General features: G+C 41.7%; 1 long non-coding RNA gene across 1 annotated transcript; it reads right to left on the bottom strand.

The window, feature by feature from the left end:
• Nucleotides 1-7,534: 7,534 nt before the first annotated feature.
• On the bottom strand, nt 7,535-9,505 carry LOC148361966 (uncharacterized). Its single transcript, XR_015851177.1, has 2 exons — nt 9,304-9,505; nt 7,535-7,846 (listed from the first exon to the last, which is right to left on the bottom strand). It is a non-coding gene; the product is annotated as an uncharacterized LOC148361966 (long non-coding RNA).
• Between the last annotated feature and the right edge of the window lie 824 nt (nt 9,506-10,329).

The raw sequence follows: 10,329 nt of genomic DNA, 5'->3' as shown, positions 1-10,329 counted from the left end.
TGTGCGTCTTGATTAAAGTATTTTGAATGATCAAAAAAGGGTAAGAAGAATTCCCTTAAAGTTGTGTGTTGCCAACCTTACAGAATAACTAAAAAGGTTTTTCATCTGTTTTCATGATATAACAATCTCAAAACGTGTGTGCTGCTCCAAAAAGGCAAGACGAGTATATAAAAGGGATAAACGTCCTCTTCAATTTAATTGGTCAATCGATTATTTGTTGAAATAATTTATTGATCACCTAGATTTCGCTACACGATCTAATTTTTTAAATTTATATATAAAACCCGATTTGCATGCGTGGGTTCGTATGTGTGTTATAGGCTTCAAAACCGCTAAAATAATTATCTTGAAAATTTACATAGTTTTACTCTAGGCTTCTTGGAGTGTTTTTAGCTAGGTTTTGTGTCAAGGCACGGCCAATAAATAATAATTAAAATAAAAATACATTGTATTTCAAAGCACATTTCAGGACACCCAAGGTCGCTGTACATATGAGTAGGACACAACAATAAACGAAGAGTAAAAAAACAAGTAATAAATAGCCAATAAAACACTTTATAGTTAAAAGGGGCGTTGTGTAAGGCATATGGTCAATAGGCAAGTCTGAAGAGGTTAGTTTTAGGTCCGGATTTTAAGGTGGACGGGGTCGCAGAATTTAGTAATTGAGGTGTGAGGTGACAAGGCTATGGACGAGGATAGCTGTTGTGCGTGGAGTGAGGAAGGGGCGAAAAAGGTTGATGGAGCGCAGGTGTAAGTGGGCTGATCGGGTGGTGTTATTTATATGAGAGTTAAAGGAGAGCGGGGGATTTTGTAAGGTTTATTGTTCTATATTCTTTATCAGTTATCGGTCAAATCATAATACGCTACAAAGCCAAGGGGCCAAGACACTGAGTCGAGGTCCTAGCCACAATTCAATGCCTTCTAAGACTTTTCAATCACTTATCAGCTATCGAGGATGACAACCAGACTCCTAACCAGAGGGGAGGGAAAAACTGAGGAATTGTCGACAGAAAGAAGGGGTCAACTTTAGAGAGGGTCGATTTGGTGCCAATAAGAAGTAGTTCCTTTTTATTGCTGTTAAGTTTAAGGAAAGGTAAACCTGGGTGTCATCCGCGAAGCAGTGAAAGAAAAATTTGAATTTCCTGAAGATATGGCCTAGAGGGGCCCCGGGACAGAGCCCTGGGACACACCTGAGGAGGCTGGAGAGGGGTCAGAGGAGAAGGACTTGAGTTGAATTAATTGCGTGCGGCCAGAGGTACGAATGAAACCATTGGAGGTGGAGGTGGGACGGACAAAGTGCAGAGAGTTTGCTCAGAAGGGTCGAATGGCAAATGGTGTTTAAGGCGGCACTCAGGTCGAGGAGGTTGAGAATGGAAAGTAATCCTGAATCAAGTAAATGCAGAAATGAGGGAAAGCAGATAAGAGAGACAGGATTTCAGCAGGGAAGAAGGAATGGGGTCAAATAAACATGTGGAGGGCTTGGATAGAGCAATTATTTCAGATATTTCAGTTGTACTGGGTAGATGAAAGGAGGAGAATGGATTCCTGTAGGAGAAAGGTTTAGGTGTCTGCAGAGAAGGGTAGGAACTGAGGAGCTGGTGGATGGAGCTGATTTAGACATTGAAGAAACGCATCAGTGAGTTGCAGGTGTCAGTGGAGTAAAAGTGAGGGGGTAAGGAATGGGGAGGCTCGAGGATTTTGTTGACTAAGGACAAAAGTGATTTGGTGTTGCCTTCTTGGAAGGAGATGATTCTAGAGTGGTAGGCAGATCTACTATGTGCAAGGGCTTCCTTATAGATAAGAATGTGAGTGCTGAACATGTTTCTGTGTATTGTGAGTCTAGTTTTTTTGTAAAGGCATTCTAGTTGGCGGGCTTTCATTTTCAGAGACCTAAGATCAGAGGTAAACCAGGGAGCAAATCTTGAAAAGGAGATAGACAGGGTTTTCAGAGGGGCAATAGAGTTGAGGATGTTGGCTAAACTGTTGCATAGAAGCATAGAAAATATTAACATTGATGTCCTTGAAATTCCAGAATGTGATTCACCTTGGTAAATTCATTATTGAGAGACAGAGTGGAGCACTGAAAGTGAGAAGAAAATGGTCTATTATAGGCAGTGGGTCAGAGGAACAATTGGAGGGAGTAAGACCCAGGCAACAGATTAAGTCAGTGTGTGTCCTTTGGTGTGTGTTGGAAAGTCAATATACTAGTGGGGTCTAAAGCTTTCAAGACAGGATAAAAGTCTTTGGTTAGGGGCAGATATTTATTGTCAATATGGATGTTGAGATCTCCCAGTAGTATGATGTTAAGTGACAGAGTGGAAAATTGAGTAAGCAGGTTAGTAAAGTCAGTTAACAAGTCAGAATAGGGCTTGGGGGGTCGGTAAATGGTGGCAATAACTGGGAGAGGAACCAGGCAATGTGAAAACAGTGCATTCGAATGAGCTGAATGTAGATACTGGAACCGGCAGAGCTTTCCAGATCTGGTGGTGAATGCTCGCCAAACCGCCACCACGAGCGTTCCCACGGGGACGGGAGATATAAACAAACCCGGCGGGTGTGAATGCATTGGGTTGGGAAAAGTAATTTGGCAGGTGCCACGTTTCAGTTAAACAAATAGCAACAAAATCAATAAACATGTGCTTTCCTGTACTGAGACTCATCGCTAGTTTGCGCTCCGGTTATTGCTAGGTCACTTCTTTGTGGATTATTAATTGAATTGAATTGTCTTCATTGTCATTGATATCATTGTATCGTGCATTGTTTTTAGCGGTCAGCAGGGACATACTAGGGAGGGCACTCTGTGCTGGGTGGATGTTACTGTGTGCGTGACTGTGATAGGCTGGTGTATGTCAGTCAAACATCTGTGTGCCCAGCCCCTGGTGCCCTCTCAAAAGAAACTCAGCACACGGCTTCAGCTACAGCTAATATTTTAGCGGCTTGTTACTTGGAAAGAAAATCCTAAATTAAATGGGACTCTGTGGAAAGTCAAAAGAGTGCAAAGAAATGGTGACCACCAGCGGGTACTTCATTGATTATTATTGGTGTAAATGACCTAATATGGAATTCGTCATAATTTATATTATTGCTACTAGCTTGAACACCATTTTGATTGCATTAGTATGATTATCGAATGTTTTTATAAGACCATGTTCAGATTTTGTACATGACTCTTATTTTGAAGCTTCAAAACCATGTTTACAGCCCAGGCTCAAACTGCAGAGGCACGCTCATTAAGTTTGTTATTGTTTAAGCACTAGTGCTACAATTTTCCACAGTAATTGGACGATTTTGATGAACGAATGGATTACGAACTGAAAACCATGAAGAGTTGACCATATTTCCGTTGGGACGCAACAATCGGGTTGAGAAACGACTGAGGCCGCTACTTAAAGGATGTCAAACTTATTTTAGGTGGGGGGCACATGCTAGAAAAAGTCTTATGTGGGCCAGACTAGTGGATAAAAACGAAAGAGAGGTAAAGAGAGGTAAAAAGGGATAAAGGACAGAGGAGACAGAGAAAGAGAGCACAATAGAGAGAGAAAGGATAAAAAGGAGAGAGAAAGAGACAGAAAAGAAAGAGACAGAAACAGAAAGAAAGAAGTATAGAAAAAAAGAGACACAGGGAGAGAGATAACAGTATAAGAATGAGAGAAGAGAAAAAATGCCAAATAGAGAAAAGAGTGTGTAAGAAAGCGAGAGAAAACAAGAAAGAGAGAGAAAGAGAAATGAAATACCACTCTAGAATCATATGGGGGAGATGGATGGAGAGAAAACCAAGAAAAGATAATATGAGTGAGAGAGAAAACGTCAGAAAATGGAGAAAGAGAAAATGAGAGATCAAAAGAAAACAGAGAGAGAGAGAGAAATACAGGTATGGTTGCATTACAAGTGATGCCTGGATTTGATGACAACAAGTGGACATAATTAAAACTGCAGCTCATTTTTCTCTTGTGCTACTCTCAGCATATTCTTGCAGGCCGGACTAAAACCCTTGGCGGGCCACATGTTTGACACTTGATTCATTACACATGAAACGGATGACCTTGAGCGACAACCCATGGGAAACTGTCGCATTCGGGATTCATATTTTAATCATCATGGAGCCCTGGCTTGATTCGAGGACACCCGGTCTGTCACTGAACTGGCCAGCTGCTCAATGCTGTACCCAGACAGGTAGGAGAGGCTACAACGTTTATGACGGTGTGGCGGGTATAACAGAGTTGAAATTTGATTGTTTATTGAATTCTCACAAAATCTGTGTTTTGGTTGCATAACTGTTAAAATTCTGGTACCGCATTCATTTGTTAAGCCATGGGCGTGTGCGACTGCCTTTTTCATTTGGCACTTTATGGGCTTCTGCGCTTGCCGTACCTTCAGTTCAATCACCTCGTGCTGAAGATAATTGCAGTCGTGCACAGACGCCCTGACTTTTGTATTTTTTTGTTTACTCAATGCAGGCAATAACCCGGGAACGGTGCATTCGCAATGATCGCAGCAAGGCTTTAGGGCTAGGACCTTAGCTTGGCCTTTTGGCTGAGAGTTAAGTGTCCCGGCTCCTAAGCTTTGTAGTGTATTATGAACTGACCGATAACGGATAATGGATAATGAATAACGAAGATAGAACAATAACCCTTAAAAACCCCAACCCGAGTGACTGTGAACCCTTGTGTCACGCATGATTGAGGGTCTTTACACTGGTGCCATGACCACAACTGGATCATCTGAATCAGCTCCGCGAGCGTCCCATTCTTCTCACTTTCACTCGCTATTTGCCATAGTCACTCGGTTTTGCGCGTTCACGTGAAAATGGGATGTGTCCCAATACTCTCAAGACCGAGGGAGAAGTGCCCTCAACCCATGAAATAACCACTTCAGATGGAGGGAGGTCGGTACCTGACTTTGAGTGAAGTGACTACCTAGAAGACTTTGCGAATTTTCAATATCAACAAACATGGCTGAAAAGGAACCGCACAAATGTAAGTCCTTTACCACAACAACGCATGTATTTGCAACAAAATATATTGAGATATCTTAGTTAAACATAAATGCAATAGAAAATCGTATTTTCGCGTTTAAACATGAACATTGCAAAATCGCTACTTTACACAGTGCACAAATCTACCGTGGGAGCCGCAAAAAGACTCTTCACACCCCAAACCGTAGAGTAGGATAACTGTGCAAAAAAAATCACAGTTCAGCCTATCCCTGTTTTTATCTTAAACGAGTATTGCCTTCACATCTACATGGCCAGTCGCTAAAGCAGCATAGTGATTCTTTCCTGTGAGATCAAAATGCATTAGTTTTCATCATGCATCATGAGTAATATCTCCGTATTTCACGTGGAAATACAGATGAAACTAATAACCATCACATAGTCCTCTGTCTTCTCTGTCAACACATATTAAAAAAACTAATTACCTTCTCAAAATGTTGTCCAAATGTGGAGACAATTCTAAAGCATATGTGATGCTGGCCAATAGAAGGCTCTTACAGCCATAAGAACAACATGACAGTTTTGTGTATCTATTCACTATCAAATAATTATCCAGAACACAATGGTAAGTTGAGAACTAGAACTCACCCGGTTCCTGTAACCATCAAAGGAGAATGTGTAGAATTTGTCCAGACCTACAAATACCTGAGTGTGCAGCTGGACAACAAACTGGACTGGACTGCCAACACAGAAGCTCTATTTAGGAAAGGTCAAAGCCGACTTTACTTCCTCAGAAGGCTGGCCTCCTTCAACATCTGCAAAAAGCTCCTGAAAATATTCTATGAGACAGTTGTGGCAAGCGCCCTCTTCTATGCGGCAGCGTGTTGGGGAGGCAGCGTCATGAAGAAGGATGCCTCTCGTCTCAATAAACTGGAGAGGAAAGCGAGCTCTGTTGTGGGCACAGAGCTGGACAGCCTGACAACAGTAGCTGAGAGACGGGCATTGAAAAAGCTGCGGTCAATCATGGACAATTCATCAGATCCACTACACAGCATTATATCCAGACAGAAGAGCAGCTTCAGCGACAGACTGCTGTCACTGTCTTGTACCATGGACAGACTAAAGCGATCTTTTCTTCCACATGCCATGAGGCCCTTTAACTCCACCCGGCAGAATAAAGGCCCACATTAAACCACACCCCCTACATTGCATATTACCGAATTTTATTGCAATGTGTATTCTGTGTAGCACGATCTAGATACTCTATATAACACGCTACAGTGGGTATTAGCACGTCACATTGGGTATTTGTATATTGTATTCTTTTTTCTTTATTATTGTATTGTTTTCAGCGCAGGGATGCTGCCTGAAATGTGAATTTCCCTGCGGGGATGAATAAAGTATCTATCTATCTATCTATCTCTGCAATGTTTCCCTTTGTTTTATAAAAGGAAAATATTTTCTTTTCTTAAGAACTCAATGAAGTTCCAGTTTGTGTTTTACAGTTTTATGGTTGTACTTAGAGAAACAATATACCAAATACACATGACGCACAGGTCAAGTATGAATATTAACTAGTGTAGAACTCAGGACAAATAGTGACTGCTGCAGTAATGACTAATACAGTGGAACCTCGGTTCTCGACCGTAATCCGTTCCAGAACCCTGTTCGAAAACTGATTTGTTCGATCACCGAAATCATTTTTCCCATCAAAAATAATGTAAATCATTTTAATCCTTTCCAACACCCTGAATGTTTACCTTGAATGTTTAACGTAAACATAAAGCTAACAAAGGCTAACCGTACGTTCGCGTTATCGTAATCTTCCGTACGAAAGATTACGCTAACATGAACGTGTAAAAATAAAAAAATCAGGTCGTTTACAAGTCATTTAGCACCTGGGTCTCCACAACAAGTGGTGAGCGGTTCATTGGAAAGGGAGCTGCGTCCCAACACCCTGAATGTTGGGCTCCGTTCCAACACCCTGAATGTTTACCTTGAATGTTTAACGTAAACATGAAGCGTTCGCGTTATCGTAATCTTCCGTACGAAAGATCACACTAACATGAATGTGTAAATATAAAAAAAAAAGGATAAAGAAAAGAATTATGCATAGGATTTCTTACCTTTGTGTTGGTCAGCAGAAGTCGCAGGTGGACGGTGGGGAGAGGATCAGACACTCGCACACCTCCTTCATATTTTGCTATTATTTCTTTCTTAAATGCAATAGTTGTACGCACAACTTTTCTTTTTTTACCTGTAGCAACTTTGCTGCTTGCACTGACTTTCTTCGGAGGCATAATTAGGGGCTAAAACACTTCGTACACCTATATTAAAAGCGAAAGCAAAACAAAGCACGTCCGCACGCGATAACAGTTGGCCACGAATAGAGCGATCTACACCCGCACGCCGCTCAGCATCGCATCCTAGCGTACGCACTCACGCATTACCGGCGTTTGAACTCCGATTTTTTGACTGAACAGCGAAGCAAGAATTTCTCGAAAATTTTGGTCGGACTCCGATTTGTTTGAACTGAGAGGCGTTCGAAAACCGAGGTTCCACTGTAGTTCAAACAATGCAGAAAAGCATAGGAAGCAAATGTGGGTCTAACTTCCAGAGCCTGAAACATGGCTTTTGGGCAATTTATTCCATATTAACTGTGGACAATTCTGTGGACCTGGGAACACTGAAGACCCGTGACACCACACAGTAGGACAGACCGTGGGCTAGCCAGTGCACGTAGATCAGGACCTCCAGCCGTTGGTCCTGTTCCCTCTTCAGCAGCTCCTGCAGGGCCCAAATGGCCTTGTTGCTCAACCTGAAGTCCTGGATGAGTTCTGACTCCACATCGAACCATAAGCACAGGACATGGACATTCCTATCCAACCTGTCCATGCTTATGGGACGGCCACTCTGAAACACAATAGATAAGATAAGGAATTTAGACATAAATAGATAGATAGATAGATAGATAGATAGATAGATAGATAGATAGATAGATAGATAGATAGATACTTTATTCATCCCCGAAGGGAAATTCACTTTTCCAGCAGCATCCCTAAGCTGAGAACAATCGAAAATAACTGAGAACAATCGAAAATAACTGAGAACAATCGAAAATAACACGGGAGCTGCTGGAGTGGCTGCCATTCGTGACGGCGCCGGAGAAACGATTCAATTTGAATCATGTACAAACAAACAAACAATTGAATCATGTACAACAAACAAACAAAATATTTATGTTTCAATAAGTGGAGTGTTAATAAAATGGGGGGAAAATAATTTCTGATACTGATATAACCAGGTAAAACTAATTTTAAGTGACCTGTCCAAATGAATGTTGTGCCATCTCACCTTTCCCACTCTCTCTACTCGCTCCTGAAACTTTATCAAATAGTCCAAAATTTTACCTCATCTTCTCCGCTCACCTCGTCGTCCTCTTCTCCTTCCACTTCGCACTACAGAGACTTTTTAGCTGAGCCGTCTCTTATGACACCATCCCCTGATCTAGACCAAACTAATGCAAGCAAAAATGCAATGGCAAAGCAAAGCCACTGAGAGACAAAAAGCATTACACAAATGTTTCCGTCAGCTCCGGCTCACAGCAATAGTTGACCAGGGATAATAGATTGCAATACATTAGGTGCAAATTAACAAAAAATTGGTAATTTCTTCAGTGTCGGCAATAAGTCGAAACATAATACAGAAAGTGGTAACAACGGCAATAATTCCGGCACGAAAAAACGGCGGAGAAATTCTTCATAAGACCGCGAAGGCAAGGAAAACACGTGTTTTGAAGCGAACGATTCGAGGAAAGATAAACAAAAGAATATTCCTTGCAAGAAAAGGACTTTTCTGCCAAAATGGACTAAATTATATTCCTGGTCACACTATGAGGAGGATGATAATGAAGGCTACATGTTCTGTGATGCGCGCACCCAGCGTGACAAAAAACTGGATTGCATAAATCATTTCGCAATACGAACTTGTGGGCATAGAAAAGAAAAAGACTTAAAGTAATGTTTTTTACTGTGACGTATGCATTATGAAAGAAATGATGTTTTTATATATATCTAACGACAACTCTTTTGAATTGAATTACTTATGAACAAAGGTGTTTGGATGCTATAGAGGTTTGGTTACGAAATTATGTCAGCTTAAGGGTCAGGTGGACTGTTCTTGTGTTTGTTTGCTTTTCATCGTGTTACACATAAAAGACCCCTACTATATGTCATCAAATGGCATTAAAATACTAATAAGTAGGTTGTCATGTATGTCTACACAAACATATGGTATTATGTGAACGTGCGTTTACGTGAACTCTTACTGTATTTGACCGAACGGGTCATTGTTTTAACGAGTGGACGTACCTTGTAAAGATGAATCAGCGCTACATAGCACCGAAGCCGTCTTCAATATCGCGCATTTCTCCTCTGTTGATTGGAGACACTGAAAAGGTGATGAGCTTCCAGGCGATTGGTAATAACACAGCTGTAGCGGGCATTTTCAACGTTGCACGGACTCTCCAACTGCCACACCACAGGTTGAGCCTCTAGTTGTTTACATGTGACGTAGGCCAATACGTCACAGAGGTCTACAGCCAATTCATATTACGGCCATCTACTGGACTGGGGTGGAATAGAATAGAATATACCTTTATTGTCATTGTTACAAAATGGGTTAACATATTGTGACAACGAAATTGGGCATGACACTCCAGTTTTACATTCACAGTGAGGTATGATCCAAGAAGATAAGGAACAGAGAAGATAAGGTTATAAAACAAGGGGGATAAGGCTATAGTTATAATTTACATGGTATTTACACAAGGAATGTCGGCATGTGGGATGTTACATACAGTGTTGTCGTGATACCGTTGGTATCGTAAGGGTTGTGCAATATTGCATTTGGTGCAAAGTCATCATAGTGCAAAAAAATAGTCAGCATATGCATTGGTGCAAACATAGACAACATAGTGCAGAAAAAAGGAAATGGTCAGACATTGTGCAAGGTGAGCAGTAAACATAGTGCAGTCGACATGTGCAAGAACATAGACAAACCTTGGAACCTTGCAAGTCCCGTCCAATTTCTTAAGCGACAATGTTCACTTTGCACTCCACTCACTGAGGGGACTTCCCTATGGAGGGACCTCACTGGAGGCCAAGTGAGAGGAAAGGGATTGGGCCCAAGTCTTATTGTTGTCCGTACTCTGACTCTATAGAGACAGGCCTCCAGTCCAATGTTACCCCTGATCCATGTACAGATTTTTCTTGTGTTTGACAGCAGGTCCAGCGTCCGCAACATAACCCACCACGTTATGCCCAGGGCCTACATGTCTCACCGCCTGTCTGTTTCCCATGGCAGTATGTCCCATCACAGCATGTCCCACCACAGCA

The sequence above is a fragment of the Urocampus carinirostris genome, chromosome 8 (genome assembly GCF_059441175.1).
Source record: "Urocampus carinirostris isolate Australia breed hairy pipefish chromosome 8, RoL_Ucar_1.0, whole genome shotgun sequence".
NCBI lineage: Eukaryota > Metazoa > Chordata > Actinopteri > Syngnathiformes > Syngnathidae > Urocampus > Urocampus carinirostris.
The sequence above is the reverse complement of the archived record's forward strand: the minus strand, read 5'-3'. Positions and strand labels throughout refer to the sequence as shown.